The sequence below is a fragment of the Lontra canadensis genome, unplaced genomic scaffold (assembly GCF_010015895.1).
Source record: "Lontra canadensis isolate GAN:19392208 unplaced genomic scaffold, GSC_riverotter_1.0 scaffold28, whole genome shotgun sequence".
Taxonomy (NCBI): Eukaryota; Metazoa; Chordata; class Mammalia; order Carnivora; family Mustelidae; genus Lontra; species Lontra canadensis.
The window spans coordinates 3,692,575-3,717,651 of record NW_022631022.1 but is presented as its reverse complement, the minus strand read 5'-3'; the positions used below and the strand labels follow the sequence as shown (position 1 = coordinate 3,717,651).

General features: G+C 44.3%; 1 pseudogene; it reads right to left on the bottom strand.

Moving 5' to 3' along the window:
* The window catches only part of LOC116872111, a 28,662-nt pseudogene extending 25,869 nt beyond the window's left edge, over window positions 1-2,793 (bottom strand).
* Between the last annotated feature and the right edge of the window lie 22,284 nt (window positions 2,794-25,077).

The following is a 25,077-nucleotide window of genomic DNA, read 5'->3' as shown; positions in this document are numbered from 1 at the left end:
AAAAAATTCCAGTTAACATACAGTGTCATATTAGTTTCAGCTCTACAAATAGTGATTCAGACTTCCGTACATCAGCCAGTGCTCATCACAAGTGTCCTCCTTAATCCCCATCACCTACTTAACCCACCCCCACCCCTCCTCACCTCCCCTGGTAACCATCAGTTCTCTATAGTTAAGAGTTTATTTCTTGGTTTGCCTTTCTCTCACTCGCTCTCTTTTTTTTCCTTCGCTCATTTGTTTTGTTTCTTAAATTCCACATGTGAGTGAAATCATATGGTATTTGTCTTTCTCTGACTTATTTCACCTAGCATAATACACTCTAGCTCCTTCCATGTCATTGCAAGTGGCAAGATTTCATTCTTCTTTATGGCTGAATGATATTCTTTTTTTAAAAAAATATTTTATTTACTTGACAGAGATCACAAGTAGGCAGAGAGAGGAGGAAGCAGGCTCTCCACAGAGCAGAGAGCCCAATGTGGGGCTCAATCCCAGGACCCTGGGATCATGACCCAAGCCAAAGGCAGAGGCTTTAACCCACTGAGCCGCCCAGGCGCCCCTGAATAATATTCTTGTGTGTGTGTGTCTACCCACCACATTTTCTTTATCCATTCATTTGTCCATGGAAACTTGGGCTATTTCCATAATTTGGCTATTGTAAATAATGCTGTCATCAACATAGGGGTGCATGTATCCCTTTGAATTGTATTTTTGTGTTCTTTGGTAAATACCTAGTATTGTGATTTCTGATCATAGGGTAGCTTTATTTTTAACTTTTTGAGGAAACTCCATACTGTTTTCCATGGGGGCTGCACCAGTCTGCATTCCCATCAGCAGTGCAAGAGGGTTCCCCTTTCTCCACATCCTCTCTAGCATCTGTTGTTTCTGTGTTGTTGGCTTTAGTTATTCTGACAGGTGTGAGGTGAGCACTCATTGTAGTTTTGATTTGTATTTCCCTGATGATGACTGATGTTGAGCATTTTTTCATGTGTCTGTTGGTCATTTGGATGTCACCTTTGGAGAAATGTCTGTTCATTTCTTCTGCCCATTTTTTATTTTTTATTTTTTTAAAGATTTTATTTATTTATTTGACAGACAGAGATCACAAGTAGGCAGAGAGGCAGGCAGAGAGAGAGGAAGGGAAACAGGCTCCCCGCTGAGCAGAGAGCCTGATGCGGGACTCAACCCCAGGACCTTGAGATCATGACCTAAGCCGAAGGCAGAGGTTTAACCCTCTGAGCCACCCAGGTGCCCCTTTCTGCCCATTTTTAAATTGGATTATTTGTTTTTTGGGTATTGAGGGTTTTTTTTTTAAGATTTTATTAATTTGAGAGAGAGAATGAGAGAATGAGAGCACATGAGCAGGGGGAGGGGCAGATGGAGAAGCAGATTCCCTGCTGAGAGGGAAGCCCAAGCAGGGCTGGATCCCAGGACCCTGGCATCATGACCTGAGCTAAAGGCAGCCATTTAACCAACTGAGCCACCCAGGCACCCTGGATGTTGAGTTTTTATAGGTCTTTTATATATTTTGGATACTAACCCTTTATCAGATGTCATTTGCGAATGTCTTTCTCCCACCGGTAGGTTGCCTCTCAGTTTTGTTGAGTGTTTCCTTTGCTGTGCAGAAGTTTCTTATTTTGATGTAGTCCCAGTAGATTGTTTTTGCTTTTGTTTCCCTTGCCCCAGGAGACCTATCTAGAAAAAAAGTTGCTTCAGCTGATATCAGAGAAATTACTGCCTTTGCTTTCTTCAAGAACTTTTATGATTTCAAGTCTCACATTTAGGTCTTTAATCCATGTTGAGTTTACTTTTGTGTATGGTGAAAGAGAGTATTTTCATTAACTTCCATTCTTCTGCATGTTGCTGTCCAGTTTTCCCAGTACCATTTGTTGAAGAGACTGTCTTTTTCCCATTGGATATTCTTTCCCACTTTGTCTAAGCTTCATTGACCATATAACTGTGGGTTTATTTCTGAGTTCTATTCTGTACTGTTGATCTGTTCTTATGCCAGTATCATACTGCTTTGAAAACTGCAGCTTTGTAATATAACTTGAAGTCTGAAATTGTGATACGTCCAGCTTTGCTTTGCTTTTTCAAGGTTGCTTTGGCTAGGGGTGCCTGGGTGGCTCAGTGGGTTAAAGCCTCTGCCTTTGGCTCAGGTCATGGTCCCAGGGTCCTGGGATTGAGCCCTGCATCAGGCTCTCTGCTCAGCGGGGAGCCTGCTTCCCGCCTCTCTCTCTCTGCCTGCTTGTGATCTTTGTCTGTCAAATAAAAAAAAATAATAATAGTAATAAAAAGGTTTTGTTTATTTATTTGAAAAAGAGAAAGCAAAAACAAGGTCTTGGGCCTTGGCAGTAGCCTGAGTTGCCCCCAGGTCTGTGAGCTGCTGAATCTTCTGGCTCCTGATCTCCATGACAGCCTGTTACATGGCTTGCTTCTCCTGCAGAGCTGGCTAGATTTTCTCCATTTGCTTGCCGAGGAAGTCTGTCTTCCTCTCACAGAAGTCCTTGGCATCCTCAGGTGTCTTTTCTACATAGTAGCCTAGTCCATAAATGAGTACACGTTCCACATCATGTAGCTTCCCAGGGACACACATAGAACTTGTCAGTGGGATGAATGATGCTTTCCCCTCATTCTTCAGCACATTCACAGTCCCTGGCTTCCACGTACTTGGTCTGTACCCCATGACCTGACAATGGACGTGGACAAGAACTCCACTTCTTGTTTTGGCTCATTCTTGAGCATCTCTAGCTGTGGCAAGATTGGTTTGGTGATGTTAACTGACTGCCCCATTTTGGGCAGGAGGACTGACTATCTTATTTATTTTTTTGGTGCAGCTGTAATGGGATGGATTGCTTAATTTCTTGTTCTGCTGCTTGGTTATTAGTATAGAAATGCAACAGAGCAGCACTTGGGTGGTACTGTCAGTTGGACATGTGACCCTTGGTTTCAGCTCAGGTCTGATCTCAGGGTGGTGAAATCGAGCCCCACATTGGGCTCTGCATTCAGCGGGGAGTCTGCTTGAGCTTCTCTCTCTCTTCCTGTGCCCCTCCCCACAGTGTGCTCTCTCTCTGAAATGAATAAATCTTAAATGTTGCAGATTTCTGTACATTGATTTTGTATTCTGCAACTTTACTGAATTTGTGTTTCAGTTCTAGAAGTTTTTTGGTGGAGTCCTTCAGGTTTTCTATATAGAGTATCATGTCATCTGCAAATAGTGAAAGCTTTATTTCTTCCTGCATTGGATGCCTATATTACTTTTCGTAGCCTGATTGCTGTGGCTAGGAGTTCTACTACTATGTTGAATGAAAGGGGTGAGAGTGGACATCCTGTTTTGTTCCTCACCAAAGAAGAAAACTCTCATCTTTCCCCCATATAGAATGATATTAGCTGTGGGTTTTTCACATATGGCCTTTATTATATTAAGGTAACCTACTTTGTTGAGGGTTTTTACCAGGAATGGATATTGTATTTTGTCAAATGTTTTTTCTGCATCTGTTGAAATGATCACATAGTTCTTTTTTTTTTTTTAATATTTATTTATTTATTTTAGAGAAAGTGTGCATGCATGAGTGGGGAGAGTAGTAGGGGGAGAGAACAGATGCCCTCTTGAGTGCAGAGCTTGATGCAGGGCTCAATCTCACGACCTTGAGATCATGACCTGAACCGAAATAAGAGCTGGACATTTACCAGCTGAGCCACCCAAGCCCCATGAAATGAGCATCATTTCTTATCCTTTCTCTTATTGATGTGATGTATTATGTTGATTGATTTGCAAATATTGAACCACCTGGCATCCCAAAAATAAATCCCACTTGGTCATGGTGACTGGTATTTTTAATGAATTATTGGATTCAGTTTGCTAGTATTTTGTTGAGGATTTTTGCATCTACGTTCCTCAGAGATATTGGTCTGTAGTTCTTTTTTTCTTTCTTTCTTTTTTTTTGTGGCATCTTTATCTGATTTTGGTATCAGGATCATGCTGGCCTCATAGAATGAATTTGGGAGTTTTTCTTCCTTTTCTATTTTTTGGAATAATTTGAGAAGAATAGGTATTAATTCTTCTTTAAATGTTTGGTAGAATTTGCCGTGAAACCATCTAATCCTGGATTTTTTTTTTTTTTTGGATGTACTCTCTTGACCCCAAGATCAAGAGTCACACACTTTTACAACTGAGTCAGATGCCTGAAATTTGTTCTTCCTAGTTTTATTTTATTATTTATTTATTAAAGATTGTATTTTATTTTTCAAGATTTTATTTATTTGACACAGAGAGAGTGAGCACAAGTGGGGAAGTGGGAGAGGGAGAAGCAGGCTCCCCACTGAGAAGGGAGCCTGATGAAGAACTCGATTCCAGGACCCTAGGATCATGACCTTAGCCAAAGGCAGATGCTTAACTGACTGAGCCATGCAGGCACCCTAAAGATTTTATTTTTAAGTAATCTCTACAGCCAAAGTAAGGCTCAAACTTACAACCCCAAGATCAAGAGTTGCATGCTGTAACTGACTGAGCTAGCCAGGTACCCCATGGTCCTGGACTTTTGTTTGTTGGGAGTTTTTGGTTACTGATTCAATTTCTGCTAGTTATCAGTCTATTCAAATTTTCTATTTCAGTTTTGGTAATTTATATGTTTTTAGGAATTTATCCATTTCTTCTGTGTTGTCCAATTTGTTGGCATATAGTTTTTCATAATAATCTCTTATAACTGTTTGTATTTCTGTGGTGCTGGTTGTTATTTCTCCTCTCTCGTTTGTGATTTTATTTATTTAAAAGGTCCTTTCTCTTTTCTTTCTGATAGGTCTGCTTAATGTTTTTCAATTTTATTAATTTTTTTCAAAGAACAACCTCCTAGTTTAATTGATCTATTGTTTATTCTTGTTGTGTATATATGTATATCTGTAGCCTCTGTGCCCAACATGGGTCTTGAACTCATGACCCCAAGGACAAGAGTTGCCTGCTCTACCAACTGAGCCTGCCAGGCTCCCCTGTTCCAGTGCTTTTTCAGTTTCTAAATCATTTATTTCTGCTCTAATCTTTATTATTTCTTTCCTTCTGCTGGCTTTAGGCTCTGTTTGTTGTGATTTTCCTAGCTTTTTTAGGTAGAAGGTTAGGTTGTTTATGTGAGATTTCTTTGACTTCTTGAGGTAGGTCCGTATTACTATATACTTCCTTCTTAGAACCACTTTTGTGGGGGCGCCTGGGTAGCTGAATCAGCTAAGAATTCAACTCTTGATTTTGTCTCAGGCCATGATCTCAGGTTTGTGAAATTGAACCCCATGTGGGGCCTGCACTGAATGCAGAACCTGCTTGTGATTCTTTCCCTCTCCCTCCGCCCCTCTCTGCAACCACCCCACTGGCTCACATGTTCTCTCTTTCAAACAACAACAATAACAAAAACACTTTTGTTGCATCCTAAGGCTTTATTTGTGTTTTCATTTTCATTTATTTCCATGTATTTTTTTAATTTCTTCTTTTATTTCCTAATTGACCCATTCATTGTTTTCATGTTATTTAACCTCTATGCATTTGTGGTCTTTCCAGATTTTTTCTTGTGGTTGACTTCTACTTTCATACCATTGTGGTCAGAAAAGGTGCATGGTTTGACTTTGGTTTTCTTGAATTTGTTGAGGCCTGTTTTATGGCCTAATATATGATCTGTTCTGGAGAATGTTCCATGTGCACTTGAAAAGAATCAAGTATTCTGTTTCAGGATGGAATGTTCTGAATATATCTGTTAAATCCATCTGGTCTAGTGTGTCATTCAAAGCCATTGTTTCCTTGTTGATTTTCTGTTTAGGTGATCTGCCCATTAATGTAAGTGGGGTGTTAAAGTCCCCTACTGTTATTGTATTATTATCGATTAGTTCCTTTATGCTTGTTATTAATTGTTTTATGTATTTGGGTGCCCCCATGTTGGGCACACGAATATTTATAATTGTTAGATTTTCTTGTTGGATTGTCCCCTTTATTATTATGTAGTGTCTTTCTTTGTGTCTTTTTACAGTCTTTGTTTTAAGGTCCATTTTGTCCAGTACAAGTATTGCTACTCTGGCTTTCTTTTAACATCCATTTGCATGGTAGATGTTTCTCCATCCCTTCATTTTCAACCTGCATGTGTCTTTAGGTCTAAAATGAGTCTCTTGTAAACAGCATATATATATATGTGTGTATATATATATATATATATATATATATATATATATACACATATATATTTTTTTTTAATGTGTCCTGACATTCTCTTTTGATTAGGGCATCTAGTCCATTTACATTCAATCAAATTATTGATTTTATTAATTTTATTTATTTTTTTATTTTTAAAGATTTTTATTTTTTTGACACAGAGAGAGAGATCACAAGTAGGCAGAGAAGCAGGCAGAGAGAGCGGAAGGAAGCAGGCTTCCCACTGAGCAGAGAGCCCGATGCGGGCCTCGATCCCAGGACTCTGGGATCATGACCTGAGCTGAAGGCAGAGGCTTAACTCACTGAGCCACCCAGGCACCTGAATTATTGATTTTAGAAAGGTAGTTATTGATAGATAAGTATTTATTGCCATTTTATTACTTGTTTTGTGATTGTTTCCAGAGATTTTCTCTGATCCTTTTATATCTTTCTTTCATGGTTTGCTGGTTCTCTTTAGTGATTATTTGGATTACTTTCTCTTTATTCCCTGCATATTTATTTGTAGTTTTCCGTTTGTGGTTACCATTAGGTTTGTATGTAACATCTTCTGCATACAGCAGTCTGTATTATGTTGATGTGATTTAAGCTTGCACACGTTCTTTACTCCTGTCCTCCCCATGTTTTAGATATATGTTGTCATATTTTACATCCTTTTTACAAGTGAGTTCCTTGACTGATTTTTTTAATAGAAATATTCATTCTTACTGCCTTTGTGTTTCCTACCTTCGTACTGTCACTTTTGGTCCTTCTTTTCCATTCACAGAGTCCCCTTTAGTATTTCTTGCAGGCCTGTTTTCATGGTCATGAACTCCGTTAATTTTTTGTTTATCTGTGAAACTTATTTCTCCTTCTACTTTGAATGTTAGCCTTATTGGATAGAGTAATCTTGGCTGCAGATTTTTCCCACTCAGCACTTTGAATATATTATGCCACTTTCTTCTAGATTAAAGAGTTTCTACTGAAAAATCTCCTACCTTATGGGTTTTCCCTTTAAAGTGACTGTCTTCTTTTGTCTTGTTGCTTTTAAGATTTTTTTTTTCCTAATCACTCTATTTTGACAGTTTAATGATAATATGTCTTGGTGTGGGTCTGCTTTTGTTGATTTTGATGCAGTTCTTTGTGCCTCCTGGATCTGGATATCTGTTTCCCTCCCCAGATGAGGGAATTTTTCAGCTATTATTTCTTCAGATAAATTTTCTTCCTCCTTTTCTCTCTTCTTGTTCTGGGATGCCTATAATATGAACATTACTACGTTTGATGGGATTACTGAGTTCCCTAAGTCTATTTTCATATCCCCTAATTCTCTCTTTTGTTCAGCTTCATTATTTTCCATTATTTTGTCTTCTTTGTCACTAATTCATTCTTCTGCTTCTTCTTGCCTACTGTTCATTGCATTAACCCTATTACCAATCTCATTTATTACATTTTTCATCTCTGATTCTTTTTTAACTCTTTTATTTCTAAAATAGTAAGTAGTATTTCACTAATGTGTTCTATTCTTTTCTCAAGTCCAATGAGTAACCTTTTGATTTTGATTTAAATTCTCCATCAGGCATGTTACTTTTATCTGCCTCACTTAGCTCTCTGGTCATGGCCTTATTTGTTCTTTCTTTTTTTTTTAAGATTTTATTTATTTATTAGAGAGAGAGAGAGAGAGATCACAAGTAGGCAGAGAGGCAGGCAGAGAGAGGGGAGGAAGCAGGCTCCCTGCCGAGCAGAGAGCCCGATGCGGGGCTCGATCCCAGGACCCTGGGATCATGACCCGAGCTGAAGACAGAGGCTTTAACCCACTGAGCCACCCAGGCGCCTCTCTTGTTCTTTCATTTGGGATAAATTCTTCCACCTTGGCATTTGGTCTAACTCTGCCTTCCTCTCTGTGTTAAAAAAAGCCAGTTGTATCTCCTGCTCCTGAAAGTAATAACTTTATGAGGAAGAGATCATGTAGTGCCCAGGGCCTGGTGCTTCATGGAGTGTCTCTGGTGTGTGTTGTATGTGATCTGCTGTTGTGTTTTGACTGCTCTATCCTTCAGGCCCATCATCTGCCAAGGCTCTACTTGGCTGCAGTTGGTTCCTGGCCTGAATGGGGTGGGTTTTAACTAGGTGTGTTCTGGCCTGCTTGTGAAATGAGACCTGTCACCACCTCCACCAGAACTGAGGCCCTGAAGAATTCTGGTTGGGAGATGTGGTGTGGACAGGGGTTTGTCCTGGTCTTTTGGGGAAGGGGCCTGCTGGGCTGGGACTAAGGCAAGTCTGAATGAAAAGGGCAATCCTGCCAGAGCACAGCAGGGGTGGGATTTGGCATAAGCAAGTTAGGCAGCCAGTGTCTATGCTGCTTCCCATAGGTGCAGGTGGCTCTGCGTTTATGCTGAGCAGCAGGGGAAGGAAATGGCACTAGCCAGCTCCTTTGTTCCTGGTCTCTCTCTCTCTGAACACTGCCTCTTATGGGCATGTTCCTAGAAGAGCAAATAATCCCCCCCCCGCCCCCGCAGCTGTGTGTCCCTGGTGCTCTTCAAATTGCTCTGCCCCTAGGTTGTTTGCCTGCCTTCTCTCCTGGAGCAGCCCAGATGCCTTCACACAGGAGCCCAGCCAAGCCTGCCCGTACTTTAAAAAACTTCAGGATTGGGGCATCTGGCTGCTCAGTTGGTTTAGTGTCTGCCTTCAGCTCAGGTCATGATCTGAGAGTCCCGGGATCAAGCCTCATGTTGTGCTCCCTGCTCATCGTGGGGTCTGCTTCTCCTTCTCCCTCTCCCTCTGCTTGGCTTGCTCCCTGCTTGGGCTCTCTCTCTCTCTCTCTCTCTCTCTCTGTCAAATAAATAAATAAAACCTTTAAAAACAAGACAAAACAAAACTTCAGGATTTGAGCCCCGCTGTGGCAAGAAATCAGAAATTTCAGCCCTTTGTGCTGTCCAAGCCATTGGCTATGAAAAACATTCTCCTTCTGTGTTCCCCTGTGTGCTCCTCTCTCTCTCTCCCTTTTCTGGTTCCCTCCCCTCTGCAGCACCATGTATCTGCACTTCCTACCTTCTTCAGTGTGGCCTCTTCTATCCCTTTAGTTGTGGGGTTTGTCTTATCAGTCTTCAGATCAGTTTCTGGGTTTTTAGGATGATTTGATAGTTACCTAGTTATGTTCATGGGATGAGAGAGCCTAGGGTCCTCCTACTCTGCTGCCATCATCTCCCCTGTGTGATTCTTTCTCTTGATGAAGGGACCAAAAAGCACTCAAGTTCAGTCTCTTAAGGCTCCTGTCATATGGTCATCCTTTATCCATTCATTTCACTAACATTTTCAAAACTTTCATCAAAAACACAATCTAATGTTTTTTCTCACGAACCCCACATACTGAAAGAGTTTTGCCCGCTGCATTTATCAGGTAAAAACTTACTCATTTCCTATTTGTAATTAATCAAAAACATATTTGACCACCAGTCAAAGTTCTGATCAGCATGAAGAGTCTAGGGTGCTCTCTCACAGCGCTGGGGAGGGCCATGGGGAAGGGTAACTGGGACCCATGGGTGCAAGAGGACCGGGCTCTGGGGGCCTCAGATCAGGTTTGGCCACTGACCACTGACAAAATACAAAGGCAGAGAGATGTGTGGCAGTGAAACAAGCAAGGAATTTGTTTCAATGATGCCAACACCAGTAAGAACAGAACTAGCATCTCAAAGACTATCTCCAAAGTGCTGAAAATACCTGTAGGTTTATATAGGGAGAATGTGGGAGAAAGGCTGCAGATGGGCCATCATGGTCAGGTGGATCATTGTCTTGGGGTCAGTCATGGGCAAGCTCTTGCTTCCTCAGGGCAGTCACTACTGCTTGAGGGGGTAGTTTCAGTTCCCATGGAGGCATGCTTGGCCTGCAGGATCGTTCGCCTGAGTTAAGAGATTAGCTGGAAAGAACTTATCAGTGAGAAACCACGTACTGAGATCAGAATGGAGTAGCCGAAACCCTCTGTCAGCCTGGTCGAAGCCACTCCCACCTCCGAGAGACTACCTTCTCCTCTCCGTGTCCTCAGCCCCAGCCTGGGAACCATGGGCCTCTTATTTGCACCCCATGGGGCAGAAGCCTGGGCAATAGGGCTGTAGCAAAGTGAGATAATCTCCAGATTTCCCTCTAGGCTCTCACCTTTTATGATGCTAAACCCTGGGCTCAGGAGAGTGGAAGTAAGAGTATGACAGAAACCCACAGCACGGTGATCAGAACCGTCCCAGCTGGTCCCACTGGGCCAGTCAGAGACACTGCTCCCTGTGGGAACAGAAGACAACGCTGGGCCAGAGCAGGGCTGTCTGCTCACACCCAGGTGGCCAGGTTGGACATGCTGATGCACCCCATACACATGCGCACTCCTACACACACACGCACGCACGTGCAAACAGCATGCACGCATAAACGTACATATGCCCATTCATCTACACGTGCTTGTGTATGCACACACACACACACACACACACACACACACACACCCTTATCCCAAGTGCTGTATGCTACACACCACCGAGTTTACAGACCTGCCCCTTCTCTGCCCTGGGTGACCAGCTACCATTTCTTGGCATCCATCTAGGAGGCCAGGTCTGGGGCATCCTGGTGACCCAGATGTGTCAGCGTCTCTGGGGGTGCTGAGCCCACTGGTCGGCAGCCTGCTTTTTGAGAGCAGACATCAGGCGAGGGCTACAGGCTTTCCTCTGTAACTACACTGTTGGGGGTCTCCATGGCTGCTTCCCATTTGCTAATGGCTCATGTATCTTAGTTCTCCCGTATCTGCTACAGGATGATGCAGGCCAGCAAAATGGGGGCTCATATCGCTGAGGGGGAGGAGAAGGGGAGCGAGGGAGTGGGAAGGGAGGGTGGGTAGACAGCAGGCTGATGAGAGGAGTTGACTCCATATTGGCCCACCAGGGGAGAACTTGGAACATTCACATCTGTATCCCTTCATTTACCCTGCACCTCCTGGGCTCAAGAGAGGTTTCTGGAAAGGATAAATAGATGCCTAACTAGATGAGGGAGATAAGGGCAGAAGAGAGGAAAGAGGGAGGCAGGTTGGGGGAAGGAAGATGAATAAACCTAAACTAGTGGGGACAGGCCTAGGGGTAGCTTTTCTTTTTACGTGGTAATTTAAAAGGGGCTGGACTGACACCATAGGGCCTGGTAAGAACATTACATTGTGGACATGGCATTTCTTTTCCTTCCTATTTCCTCTTGTGATGAAATCTGTCTCTGGTATGCTGTGACCCTTGGCAATCTCTCTGACTCTCAGTTTTCCCATCACTAAGATGGGCCTTCCTTTCCCTCAAAGTGTCACCAAGAGATTCAAGTGAAATAATGGAAAAAGAAGAGTACTTTGGAAAACAAACATGTGTGCCTAATCGCAGGGATGACCTGCTCACCTTAAAGCTGAAAGACAGTGTGGTACAGTGGTTATGGCTCAGGCTCCCATGTCAGAATACCCGAGTTCCCATCCCAGCTTTTCCCTTTACTAGCTGTGTGACCTCAAGCAAGTTCCTTAACTTCTCTGTGCCACAGTGAGTTCATCTGTGAAGTGAGCATGGTGATAACAGTATCTGCCTCATAGGTTTAGTGTTATGTGTGTTGACACAGGTGCTCGCCCCTGGGCTGTGCTACCTGAGGGAGACTATTACAGTATGCATTTCTGGCGCACTCTGTTGATTTGAAAGCAAAACAAGAGAAAAACAGAGTCTCGATTAAATGAGCTGTTTTATCTTTACCAATTTTCCTAATGCTACCTATTTGTGTGCATGTTTTAGTTTCACTACGTGACCATTTCATTGCGGTGTCATGACTTGTTGTTTTGTGACTTAAGTATCTTAAACGTTATGTTACTGTTCTTGAATTGGTAATGCATCCGCAGGGCATGTGTTGCTGTGACAGGTGCTGACTGAGGCAGGTGGCATTCCAGGGTGCCCCTGTATGCTGGCTTCTAGTTGCATCCAGTGCCCACTTTGGGCAGAAGCAAAGGATGGGGATTCAAGTGGGGACGTGGCCCAGAGGTGGCAGGTTCACTCCCAGCCCCTGCTCTGGGGGCACTGGCCAGCCTGGCTGAGGAGGGCTGCAGGGTCAGAGAGGCAGGTGGACAGGGACCAGGGGACAAGGAGAAAGAAGGACTCAGGAAAACGAGAGAGAAGCCAAGTTAGTGTAAAAAAAAAAAAGAAGAAGAAGAAGACAGCAGACCAAAAATGGAGTCCTTTATGCTAAGCCCCATGTCACCAAACCAAGAGTTAATTTACAGTTTTGGCTCTCCTGGAAATGGAATCTTAAATCAGCCAATCAAGAATTACCTGATGAGCACTAGTGGCTAATCTGCCTGACAGACAGACCCCGGTCATCCCCTAAAGGAAAGTGACCTTGCCACAACAAATCCACTTTTTGCTCATACAGCCTCCTTGTTTGCATTCCCTTCTGCCTAGAAAAGTCCTTCATTTTGCACAGCTCCTCAGAGCTCCTTTCTCTGCTGGACTGGATGTTGCTTGATTCATGAATCATTGAAGAAAGCCAGTAAGAAGGGCACCTGGCTGGCTCAGTCGATTGAGCAAGCAGCTCTTGATTTTGGGGTCATGGGTTCAAGCCTAGCCTCACATTGGGTGTAGAGACTACTTAAGAAAAAAGAAAGAAAGCCAGTAAGAGCTTTCAAATGTTCTCAGCTGGGGGCACCTGGCTGGCTCAGTTGGAAAAGCATGTGACTCTTGATCTCATAGACTTTGATCCCACATTGAGCATAGAGATTATTTAAAAAGAATGTGCTCAGTTGGATTTTGTTTTTTAACAAGAGGATAATTCCAACCTGAAAATAAGAATTTATCTAAAGATTAAATCATTTCTAAATCAGCTAAAATCTATTGGGGGGAGGGCTTGTTGGGATTGAACTAGGTATTTACCAATGGGAAGAGCTCCCAGATCTCTTTTCTTTTCAAGTTGAGCTAAAATTGGTATATGACATTATAATTCAGCATTTGTATGTGCTATGAAGTAATCACCACTGAAGTCTCCTTACCATTATCAGCATACAGTTGAGTCCCTTTATCCATTTTGCTTGCCTACCCCCTCCTTCTTCCTTATGGTAACTACCAGTCTGTTCTCTGTATCTATGAGCTTGTTTTTGTTTTGTTTTGTTTTGTTTATAGATTCCATATATAATGAAGTCTTACAGTATTTGTCTTTCTCCATCTTAGCATAATATCTTCAAGATACTTCCATGTTGTCACAAATGGCAAGACTGCCTTCTTTTTTATAGCTGAGTCATATCCCTATGTATGTATGTGTATAAATACCACATCTTTGTTATTCATCCGTAGAAAGGCATTTCGGTTTTTCCCATGTATTGGATATTATAAATAATGATGCAGTGAACGTGGAGGTCAGATATCTTTGATTTAGTCTTTTCACTTTCTTTGGAGAAATACCCAGAAATGGAAAAGCTGGATCATATGGTAGTTTTTTGTTTTTGTTGTTGTTGTTTTTTAGTTAAGGCATCTCCATACTGTTTTCCACAGCGGCTGCCCCAGTTCATGTTCCACCACAATGCATGAGGCTTCCATTTTCCCTATATCCTCTCCAACACTTGTTGTTTCTTGTCTTTTTGGTTATAGCCATTCTAACCAGTGTCAGGTGATATCTCATTGTGGTTTTGAATGGCATTTCCCTAATAATTAGTGATGTTCAGCATTTTTTTTTTTGCCTGTTGGCCATGTGTAGGTCTGCTTTGGAAAAATGTCTCTTCAGGCCCTCTGCCCGTTTTTTAAATTGGGTTGGTTGGCTTTTTGTTGTTGAGTTGTATGAGTTCTTTAAATATTTTAGATATCAATCCCTTGTCAGATAATATGATTTGAAAAAAATCTTGTCCCATTCAATAGGTTGTCTTTTCATTGTGAAGCAGTTTTCTTTCGCTTTGTGGAAGCTTTTTCATCTGATGGAGTCCCATTCGTTTATTTCTGCTTTTGTTTCCCTTACCTTTGGAGTCAGATCCACAAAAATGTCACTAAGACCAATGGCGAGGAGCTCACACAACTGTTTTCTTCCAGGAATTGTATGGTTTTAGGTCTTACACTGAAATCTTTAATCCATCTTTTAAAAAAAATCTTCAACCTATTTTGAGTTAATTTTTGTGTATGTTTTAAAATAGTGGACTACTTTCATTCTTTGGCATGTGACCATCCAGGTTTCCCAATACCATTTATTAAGGACACTGTCCTTTCTCTTTTGTATGTTTTTGGCTCCTTTGTCATAAATTAATTGGCCATATGCATGTGGGTTTAATTCTGGGTTCTCAGTGGTATTCCATTGATCCGTGCATCTGTTTTCATGTCAAACCAGACTGTTTTGGTTCCTCTAAATTTGTAGTATAGCTTGAAATCAGGGAGCATGATTTCCTAACCTCCAGCTTAGTTCTTCTTTATCAAGATTGCTTTGGCTATTCAGAATCTTTTGTGGTTCCAAACAAATTTTAAAATAATTTTTGTTCTGGGGACACCTGGGTGGCTCAGTGAGTTAAGCCTCTGCCTTCGGCTCAGGTCATGATCTCAGGGTCCTGGGATGGAGCCCTGCATCGCATCGCATTGGGCTTTCGCTCAGCAGGGAGCCTGCTTCCTCCCCTCTCTCTCTGCCTGCCTCTCTGCCTATTTGTGATCTCTGTCTGTCAAATAAATAAAATCTTTTTAAAAAAATAATTTTAGTTCTGAAAAATTCGCTTGGAATTTTGATAAGGTTTGCATTGAATCTACAGGTTGCTTTGGGACATTTTAACAATATTAACTCTTCCAGTTTATGAGCACAGAATATTTTTCCGTTTATTTGTGTCTTCTTCAATTTCTTTCATCAGTGTCTTACAGCTTTCAGAGTACAGGTTTTTTACCTCCTTGGTTAAGTTTATTCCTAGGTATTTAAGTCTTTTTGATGTAATTGTAAATGGGGTTTTTCTCTTAGTTTCTCTAACAGTTCACAATTAGTGTATAGAGAGGTCTTAGATTTCTGTATTTTGATTTTGTATCCTACAGCTTTACTGAATTCATTTATTAGTTTGAACAGTTTTTTAGTGGAATCTTTTGTTTTTTTCTCTATATAGTATTATGTCATCTGCAAACAGTGACAGTTTTACTTCTTCCTTTCTAATTTGGATGCCTTTTATTGCTTTTTCTTACCAGATTGCTGTGGCTAGCGCTTCTGATACTATGTTGAATAAAAGTGGCGAGAGTGGGCATCCTTGTCTTGTTCCTGATCTTAGAGGAAGATTTCAGCGTTTCAACATTGAGTATGAAGTTAGCTGTGGCTCTGTCATATGTGGCCCTTATTATGTTTGGGCACATTCCCTCTATACCGGCTTTGTTGAGAGTTTGTCTCATAGGTGGATGTTGAATTCTGTCAAATGCTTTCTCTGCATCTGTTGAGATGATCCCCTGATTTTTATCCTTCCTTTTGCCAATGTGGCATCACCTTGATTGATTTACAGACCTTAAGGCACCCTTGCACCGGGGTTCTCAGAGCAGTCTTGGGAGAGAAGGAAGCTGCCCATGGGAGAGAAACAGTCCTGCTCCCACCACAGAGCGCTGGTGGAGAGTGAGGGTACACAGTGTCTTAGCGGGGATCATTAGGCAGGCTCCATTAGATTCACAAAGCACATGCCCCAGACCTAGCAAATCTCATTTATACTCTACAGAGACATGTGCTGATGAGCACAGGGAGACAGTGGAAGGTTCGGTGCAGCACTGGAAACTGGAAACATTATTTAGCATATCCATAGATGGAAGTCTGTATCTCATAGAAAAAGGCCTGGAAGGAACCCAAAGCTGATAATGGTATTGGCCCTAGGGAGGGCCCTGGGCTTGGGCAGTTGAGAGGGGACTTAAGCAACATTTTTTTTCTTTAAACAAGGAGACTGTTTCTGGGTATTGCTTATTTGACCTAAACTAATACATTTTTCTTATACTTGAACCAAATTGATCCCCAAAGAGGTGGGACTTGGGCAAGAAGGAGAGAAAGCAGAGAGGTTTGGAGGCGAAGAAGGAGCCATGAGATGATAGGGAGAAAGATAGGTGAAGAGAATATTTAGGACTCTGGTGAATGACAGGCAATCTAATTCGTCCTCCAGCTCCTGTTCCAGGTTGTTCAGCAAAGACTCAAACAGCTTTTTGATTCACGATTGGATGTTGAGCTTTTGGAAAACTGAGATCACCCACAAGGCAGATTGGTATTATTTGGCAGATATTCATAGAGAACCTTCTGTGGTGGAGCCTGGCCGTGTAGGGGGCAGTCAGATCTCCACGGTGACCTTTACGTTGAGATAAATCACTCAAGAAGCCAGAAACAAAGGGGTGTGGAAGCAGAAAAGAGGGAGTGTTGATTCTGTTTGAGAATTAAAAAGGCCTCATGGAGGTAGAGATGTGACTCTTGAGCCCTGAGGCAAACATAGGAATGTTCCAGCAAAAACTGGGAAAAATGCATCTCAGTCTGGGTTTGGTGGACTTCCTCCCAAGGTTCTAGGTGGTAGTCTGTGGGTTGGAAGGGTCCCAGAGAATGTCCTCGTCTGGTGGCCAGTGCTAAAGGTGCCCTGGTGCCAAGAAGCTTCAAGGAGGCTGAGAACAGACCTCAGCTGAAAACCCTGGGTCCCTCACCAAAAACAGTTGGCATCGTGGGGCTCCAGGAGTGATGCCCTAAAAGGAAGACAGCATCACATGTGAATTGTTTGGAGCAAAAAAATATTATCTGATTCTCTAGTCAAGAGGAAACAAGACAAATCCACACTAGGGGGTCACTCACATCGTCCCTTTAGAAATGTCATTGTTGGGGTGTCTGGATGGCTCCGTCAGTTAAGCATCTGCCTCTCCGGGTCCTGGAGTTGAGCCCTGTGTCAGACTCTGTTCAGTGAGGAGTCTGATTCTCCTCCTTCTGTGCTCTCTTTTAAAAAATATATAAAAATCTTTAAAAAAAGAAAAGAAGAGGCCCCTGGGTGGCTCAGGTGACCTGCCTTCAGCCCAGGTCATGATCTCAGGGTCCTGGGATCTAGCCCCGCATTGGGGTTTCTGCTCAGCAGGGAGCCTGCTTCCTCCTCTCTCTCTGACTGCCTCTCTGCTTACTTGTGATCTCTCCCTCTCTGTCAAATAAATAAATAAAATCTTAAATAAATAAAATAGAATAAAATAAAATAAAATGTCAGTGTCAGGAAAAACAGAGAAGGCTGGGTCTGTTTTGGAAGAGCAGAGAGTGAAGAGACATGACAGCCATGTGAGGGTGTGAGCCTTGGTTGGGTCCCGGATCTGGGAAACAGTTAAGGTGGACGTTGTTGGGACACCTTGGGGACGCTGGATTGTGGACTTCGTATTAGATAATAGCTTTGACTCTTTCTTTCTGTTTTTCTTTTAATGATGGAAATAAAAAGAACATTCGCATGATGTTTCCCTGGGATGGAAAGACGCAGGGGAAGAGAATCCATTCTCTTACAAGGAGAATGCAAGTTTGGGCTCCGGTCTTGGCCCTGCCACTGCCTGCCTGTGACAACGGGGACCCGTTGTGGTCAGTGCCAGGCGAGCCCGTTTCAGCCGCGGGCACAGGGACCCGGACTGCCCACCTGATGAGACTTTCAAGCGCCGACTGCGCACGCGCAGGAGAAGCCGCAGCCCGTGGGTGACCCAACTTCAGCCCTCTGGTCCCACCGGAAGCCTCCACACTGCCAGGCTTTCTGGGGTCTCCCTTCACCCTGTGTGGGGGAGGCAGACCGGGGAGGGGGTGGTAGCGTGCACCCCTTTGCTTCCCTCTGCCACCCCCAGCCCCGTTCTCAGCCAGCCCTGGAATAGGTGCTGTGCTCCCAGCCAGGGGTTTCAACCGCAGGGAGCAGCCTGGAAACATGGTTTAGATTCCCTTTGTTGGTTTCCAGCAAATTAAAATTTATCTTTCAGGGAGGAAATGAGGGGGTTGAGGATTTTTTTCTTCTCCTTAATGGGTCCTGATGAAGGAAATGAATGCAGAGAGGGAACCAGAAATATGATCTGCCGCTCGCTAGCTTGGAAAGGTCTGGGGGCTCCCTGCACCCTCACAGGGGGCAGCTGGGCACAGGGTGTTTTATTGTATAATTAACCTTGACCCCTCTGGGTTCAAAGAGAGAGGTTAGTTGGAAATAAATCAATAGTCTGGTCTGGTCACTTCAAAGGCTTCAGAACCCGCTGGAAAATCCCATATTGTTTCGGTGTGTAAATTGGAATAGGGTGTGCTGTTCTTTTGGATAGGCAGGGAGGGTTAGGCTTAAAATTGAAATTAATTGTGTATCCACTTCCTTTAATCAAGCAATCAGGAGGCTTTATTGTGTATCTTGTTGCAGGGGCAGGTGGGAAGGCCCCATGGAAAACACTTTGTGATCTCCGTGTGGCCACTGGGCAGGGCTCTGGGACAAAAGACATCTCTCCAAGCTTAGGAAGCACCTCTCCTGCCCAGCAGCGAGCAGCCTTTTATTCGGACATGTCTGGAACTCTCCAAACCACCAAGCCATCACTGTCCTAACACATAGCATTTACTGAGTACTTACTATGGCCTCGGTGCAGGGATTTTCCTGGGACTTTTCTCATCTGATCCCCACAACAATCCAGTTGGATTAAGTACCATTATTATCTGTGTTACAGATGGGGCAGTGGAGCTTCAGAGGGGCTAACTAGCCAGTCCAGAGCTACCGTGAGGTTTCCAGAGTCCCTTTCAGTGCCGTGGCTCAAGGAACGAACATCAGAGCCATGGAAAAGCAGCAGATCACCCAGTCTCCAGTCTCCTCGCCGACGTCTTCCAGAGAAAGCAGCCCCAGCTGCATTCACCAGAGTCTCTCTTGGCCTTACGTCCCAATCACCTTTACCCTCTGTCTCTCTCCTTTTCTCCACTGCACACCCCTCCCCCGCTTCCCTTCAGCTTTGCTTTCCTGCTCTCTTTCTTTCCACAGGCATGTGATTGTTTAGAGCTTCTCCATGGGCTCTGGCTGGCTCACAAAGAGGTAAGATACTGTGCTCATCCTGAGGAAACTCACTTCCTAAGTTCCCCAAGCAGAGATGGCAGGCAGGCCCCTTGTGCTGATTTGATGCAGAAGGAAGTAGTTCTAGATGAGAGGGTTAAGCAAGGTGCAGAGGAAGGGCAGAAGCAAAAGTGGATTTAGCCAGGTAGGATCAGGGAAGACTTTGGGAGGAGGCAGTTTGAAGGGATCTGGAAACAAGGGACCAGTGGAGTGGGATCATTCCAGGCTGAAGGACCATCTTTGCAGAAAGGCCTGGAGGCACATTATGCCTGGCACGTACTGGAGAAGCCAGGGGCCCAACTTGAAGGATTGGAGTACATGAAAGGAGCCAAGAATTAGGCTCTGTTCTGAATAATAATAACAATAATGATAATAAAAGCAAGCAACCTGTGAGGCAGATGCTGTCCTTGTGCATGGTTTCTAGAGGAGGAAATTGTCCCAGAGGGTCACCCAGCTGGACAGCAGGTGAGTGGGGATTACAAACCCAAGCCTGTGTCTGAGCCACTGGATTACACTGCCTCTCGTGAGGGGGCCTTGAACGCCAGGCCAGAGGTGTTGTACTACCCTGGGAGCAATGGGAAGCCATGGCAGGCTCTTGATCTCACCTACATTTTAGGACATGCCCAACTTCCTCAACTCTCCTACGCCATGGTCTGACATCCCTGGGTCTCTCCTCAATATTCAGGAAGAATATCTTCATCTCAGCCAGTTTAGACCATTCCCTCTCCTCCCCACTACCGAGTTGCCCCAGTCCTCCCTCCTCAGCACCCAGATAGCAAGTCAGCAGATAGCATGGGCTTAGAACAAGGAGGCCCACATTCCAGCTCACTTCTCTGGGCCTCAGTTTCCATCTGTTAAGTGAAAGAATGATGGAGAATCCAGCCCTGCCCACCGAAAGGCTTTGAGAAGAATCAGATGAGGTAATGGGGGGTATTCCACAAGACGCCACCAGAATTAGTAACAGAGGCCTCATCATTATCACTCACGACTCCCCAGAGGCTCTTTCCTTTTCCTGAGGAAGGCCCTGGCTATTATTTGAAGCTCTTGCTGGTTCCCTTTCCACCCAGAAGGCCACATCAAGGTTTCCTCAGACACATCAACTGTGCCAAAAGCATGTACTCTGGCAATCTAGTAACCATTTATTCCCCTATTTCTTGGGCATCTACTAAGTGCCCAGCCCCATGCTGCAGATGATAGCTTCCTGGCCTTCAGCCTCAGAGCCCTTTCCCGCTTCATCATTCCTCTTCAAAGCCTTCCTTAATCCTGGACTCCTAGACGCTGCATTTTATTCTGTTTCCACAGCTTGTTGCTGTTACAACCCAAGTGAGTATGTGGATAGTCTGCAGTAATTTTATTAACGCTGGGCAGTCAGTTCACTGAGGGCCTAGCCTGCCTCCCTTGTATGGGGCTGAGCACATCTTAGCTGCGAGCCCCCATAGCTGTAATCCTCACCCATTCCACAGGGTGGCAGCAAAACCCTCCGGTCCCAGCCCTCCTCCCGGGAGACCCGCTTCCAGGCTGGGATGCAGCATCCAGAAGCTTCCTGGGCTGTAGGGAGGCCAGGCCAGGTGCAGAGGTCCCTTCAAGCTTATTTTCATCTTTACCCCACTCTTCTTCTTCCACTTGGGGTCCCCTTGCCCTGCCCACCTCAATTTCTCTTCCTGTAACAGTGGAATCACTTGAACACAAACAGCACGCTTCCCCTATTACAAACTCACTGAGTCCTTTCAGCTTAAAAAAAATTAATTTTTTTTATTTTTAACTTTTTAATTATTTTTTTTAAATTTATTTATTTTAGAGAGAGAACGAGCCTGGGAGGGGGAGAGGGAGAGGGAGAGAATTTCTGGCAGACTCCCCGCTGAGTGCAGAGCCCTCACATGAGGCTTGATCTGAGGACCCTGAGATCATGACCTGAGTGGAAACCAAGAGTCAGACGCTCAAGGGACTGAGCCATTCAGGTGCTTCCATCTGCTTTTTTTCTTTTTTTTTTTTTTTAATGATAGATTATCAAAATGTAATTCCTATACCATACAACTCACCCATTACAGTGGGCAACTTAGTAGTTCTTAGTATATTCACAAGGCTGTGCAGCCATCATCACAATCAAATTTAAAATATTCTCATCACTCCAAAAAGAAACCCTGTGTTCGTTAGCACTCACTCCCCATTTTCCCCTAACCCCAGCCCTAGGCAACCACTTGTCTCTTCTTGGTCTTTATGGATTTGCCTATTCTGAGCATTTCCTACAAATGGAACCATACAATATGTGGTCTTCTGTGGCTGGCTTCTTTCACTTTGTGTCACATTTTCCGGGTTCCCCCATTCTACTGCTAAATAATATGCTAGCATATGGCTATACCACATTTTATTTATCCATTCATCAGCTGGTGGACATATATTTCCACTTTTTTATCACAGATCTTATAGCTATGAACATCTATGTATAAGTTTTTGTGTACACTATACACTGAGGAATGGAACTGCTGGGTCATCTAGTCACTATACGTCCAGCCTTTTGAGGAATGAGCACTGCTTTTCACAATGGCTGTACCATTTTACCCTCCCACGGGCAGCATATGAAGGTCTGGAGTTTGCCATATTCTCCACAGCACTTAACAGTATGTGTGCTAGTGGGAACAAAGTGGTATCTCATTGGGGTTTTACTTTTTTTTTTTTTTAAGATTTTATTTATTTACTTGACAGAGATAACAAGTAGGCAGAGAGGCAGGCAGAGAGATGGGGGGGAAGAAACAGGCTCCCTGCTGAGCAGAGAGCCCGATGCGGGGCTCGATCCCAGGACCCTGAGATCATGACTGGAGCCGAAGACAGAGGCCTAACCCACTGAGCCACCCAGGTGCCCTGGGGTTTTATTTCTTATTTATTTAATGTGCTATTGGCCATTTGCATCTCTTCTTTGCAGAAATATGTATTCCTTTTTTAATTTTTATTTTTTTAAATATTAAGTAATCTCTGCACCCAAAGTGGGGGTCAAACTTACGACCCCAAGATCAAGGATTGCATGCTCTACCAACTAAGCCAGCCAGGTGCCCCACCTTTGCCCATTTTTAAATTGGGTTACTTGCCTTTTTATCATTGGGTTATTTTTATTGAGTTCTGAGTTCTTCATATATTCTAAATTCAAATCCCTTATCAGAGATATGACTTGCGAATATTTTCTCCCATCCTGTGCTTGCTTGTCTTGGTATTTTCTTGGTGGTATCATTTGAAGCACCAAGTTTTTAATTTTGATGATGTTCAAATGTATCTATTTTTCCTTTTCTTAACTGTACCCCTGGCATTATGTCAATTTTTGCCTAATCCAAGTTTACAAATGCATACATCTATGTTTTCTTCTATGTGTTAGCTTTTACATTTAGGTTTTTGCTCACTTTTTTTAAGATTTTATTTATTTATTTGACCGAGAGAGCCAGAGAGCAAGCATGAGTGGGGGAGGGGCAGAGGGCGAGGGAGAAGCAGGCCTCCCACTAAACAAGGAGTCCCATGTGGCACTCCATCCCAGAATCCTGGGATCATGACCTGAGCCGAAGGCAGATGCTTAATGACTGAGCCACCCAGGCACCCTGGTTTTTCCTCCATTTTAATTTTTTTTTTTCTTAGATGGTGTGAGGAAGGGGTCCAAATTCATTCTTGTTCATGTGCATATCCACTTGTCCATTTGTTGAAAAGTCTCTTCTTCCCCATGAATGGTTTTGACATCCTTGCCAAAAATCAGTTTACATGTGAGGGTTTATTCCTCGGCTCTCAATTCTATCCCGTTGGTCTCTTTGTCTTTCCTTATGTTAGTACCCCACAGTATTCATTACTGTAGTAAAGCTTTGTAGTAAGCTTTGAAATCAGGAAGTGAGACTTCCAACTTTGTTCTTCTTTGTTCCTTGTATTTCCATACGATTTTTAGGTTAGCTTCTCGGTTTCTATAAAGAAGCCAGCTGAGGGACGCCTGGGTGATTCATTGGGGTAAAGCCTCTGCCTTCGACTCGGGTCATGATCCCAGGGTCCTGGGATCGAGCCCCACGTCGGGCTCTCTGCTCAGCGGGGAGCCTGTTTCCCCCCCTTCTCTCTCTGCCTGCCTCTCTGCCTACTTGTGATCTCTGTCAAATAAATAAATAAAAATATTAAAAAAAAAAAAGCCAGCTGAGTCAACAACCCTTTGTGGTAGGAGCATCTTATCCCGATTTTTATTTTTAAAGATTTTATTTATTTATTTGACAGACAGAGATCACAAGTAGACAGAGAGGCAGGCAGAGAGAGAGAGAGAGGAGGAAGCAGGCTCCCCGCTGAGCAGAGAGCCCAACATGGGGCTCGATCCCAGGAACCTGGGATCATGACCGGAGCCGAAGGCAGAGGCTTTAACCCACTGAGCCACCCAGGCGCCCCTCTTATCCCGATTTTACAGATGAGAAAACTGAGGCCTAAAGAAGTCAAGTCAGCTCCTCATAGTCGCGTGATTAGGAAATGGCTGAGCCCATTGTTGAGACCTCATCTGTCAGATGCCACCTGGGCCAGACCCCCACCTCAGCTGCAGGGGTTGCCATGCTTCTCACTAAGAGACAGAGCTCATCATTCTTAACAACAGAGCATAAGCTCTGGGCTACCTCCCAGGAGGCAAAAGGCTGTTTCTGGCCAGTGAGCCACCAGCTGGAGTTAGAGAAGGTCCGCCATAAGGTGGCACGTGAGGAGAGCATGGCAGAGAAATCACTCCTTCTCCTGGGGCTCCAGTTCTCCCTACCCAAGCTGTAGTCCTAGTAACTGGGGGGCTTAGTCACGGGAGAGATGGCCCCAAACTTCCAGGCACAAAACTCCCCTGTTGTTTAACCCAAGATGGTACCGTACTAGCCAGGGATTGGCCAAAGAGTTTGTTCTTTGTAGCTTCCTGACAGTGTCCCCAGCATTCCAGTTAGATGTCCTGTTCCTGCATGCCTGTCTCCAACAGTTTCTGAGTCGTCGTGGGTATACAAATTCTGTTGTGGGAAGCCAGATCATAAGGCAAGGAAGTAAGTGCAGGGACCTGCACAGCACAGGACGTGATAGGCATTCAGGGGAGAAGGAGCCCTGGGCTGTGGGCGTTTTGGAGTGAGGGTCAGGGCCAGACCCTGCGGTGTGGCAGTGGGCACATGGCACAGGTGACTATTTGTGTCCTTGGGAGACCCAAGTCCAGGGTACATCCCTCTTGAACCCAAGGAGCAAGGTCTTCCCCTCTCTGGGCAACCTGGCTCCCTTGGGCCTTTTCTCCACCATTCCTCTCCTCTCCCCTTTCGTGCCCTGGGTGGCCCCAAGAGAGCCAGGGAAGCAACAGAGTTCTCAAATCAGACCCTATTAACTTCTTTGTGAGAGGGATGTGGGTCTAGATCTCCCCCTGTGTGACCTTGGCCTGAACCAGCTTTGGTTGTTCCCACTCCTTCATTTACCGTTTCCAATCCAGATCCCCCTTTCCCCGTCCTGAGCAAGATGACTCCCTGCCCCACCACCCTTTATCTCCCTGTCCTTCCCTCTAGGCTCTGGAGCACAGTCCAGTTTTGAGGGTCTGACTGAGTAGAAAGGGCTCCACGCAGGGTGTAGCCATCCCAGGTCCCAGCCCTGGCCCTGCCTCTAACTTCCCTGTCCCCTTGAGCTACTCCTGCCCTGCATCTGTCTCATGAGAGAGACTGTGGTCCTTTCCAGTGCTGGCATTATGGGCTCTACCAACCCCGGCTAGTGGGGCTCTTAGGCCCGAACCTGCCTCCTTGGCCCCCTTACTGCCTGTGGAGAGGGAGCGGGCCATGGTATTCACGGGGACCTGTCCCCGCTCCCTGTGGCCTCAGGACTGAACACCAGGATCCCTCTTCACTGACGATAGGGATGTGACCCATAAACAGGGCTTGTGTAGGATTCAGGAGCACCCCTGTCCTCC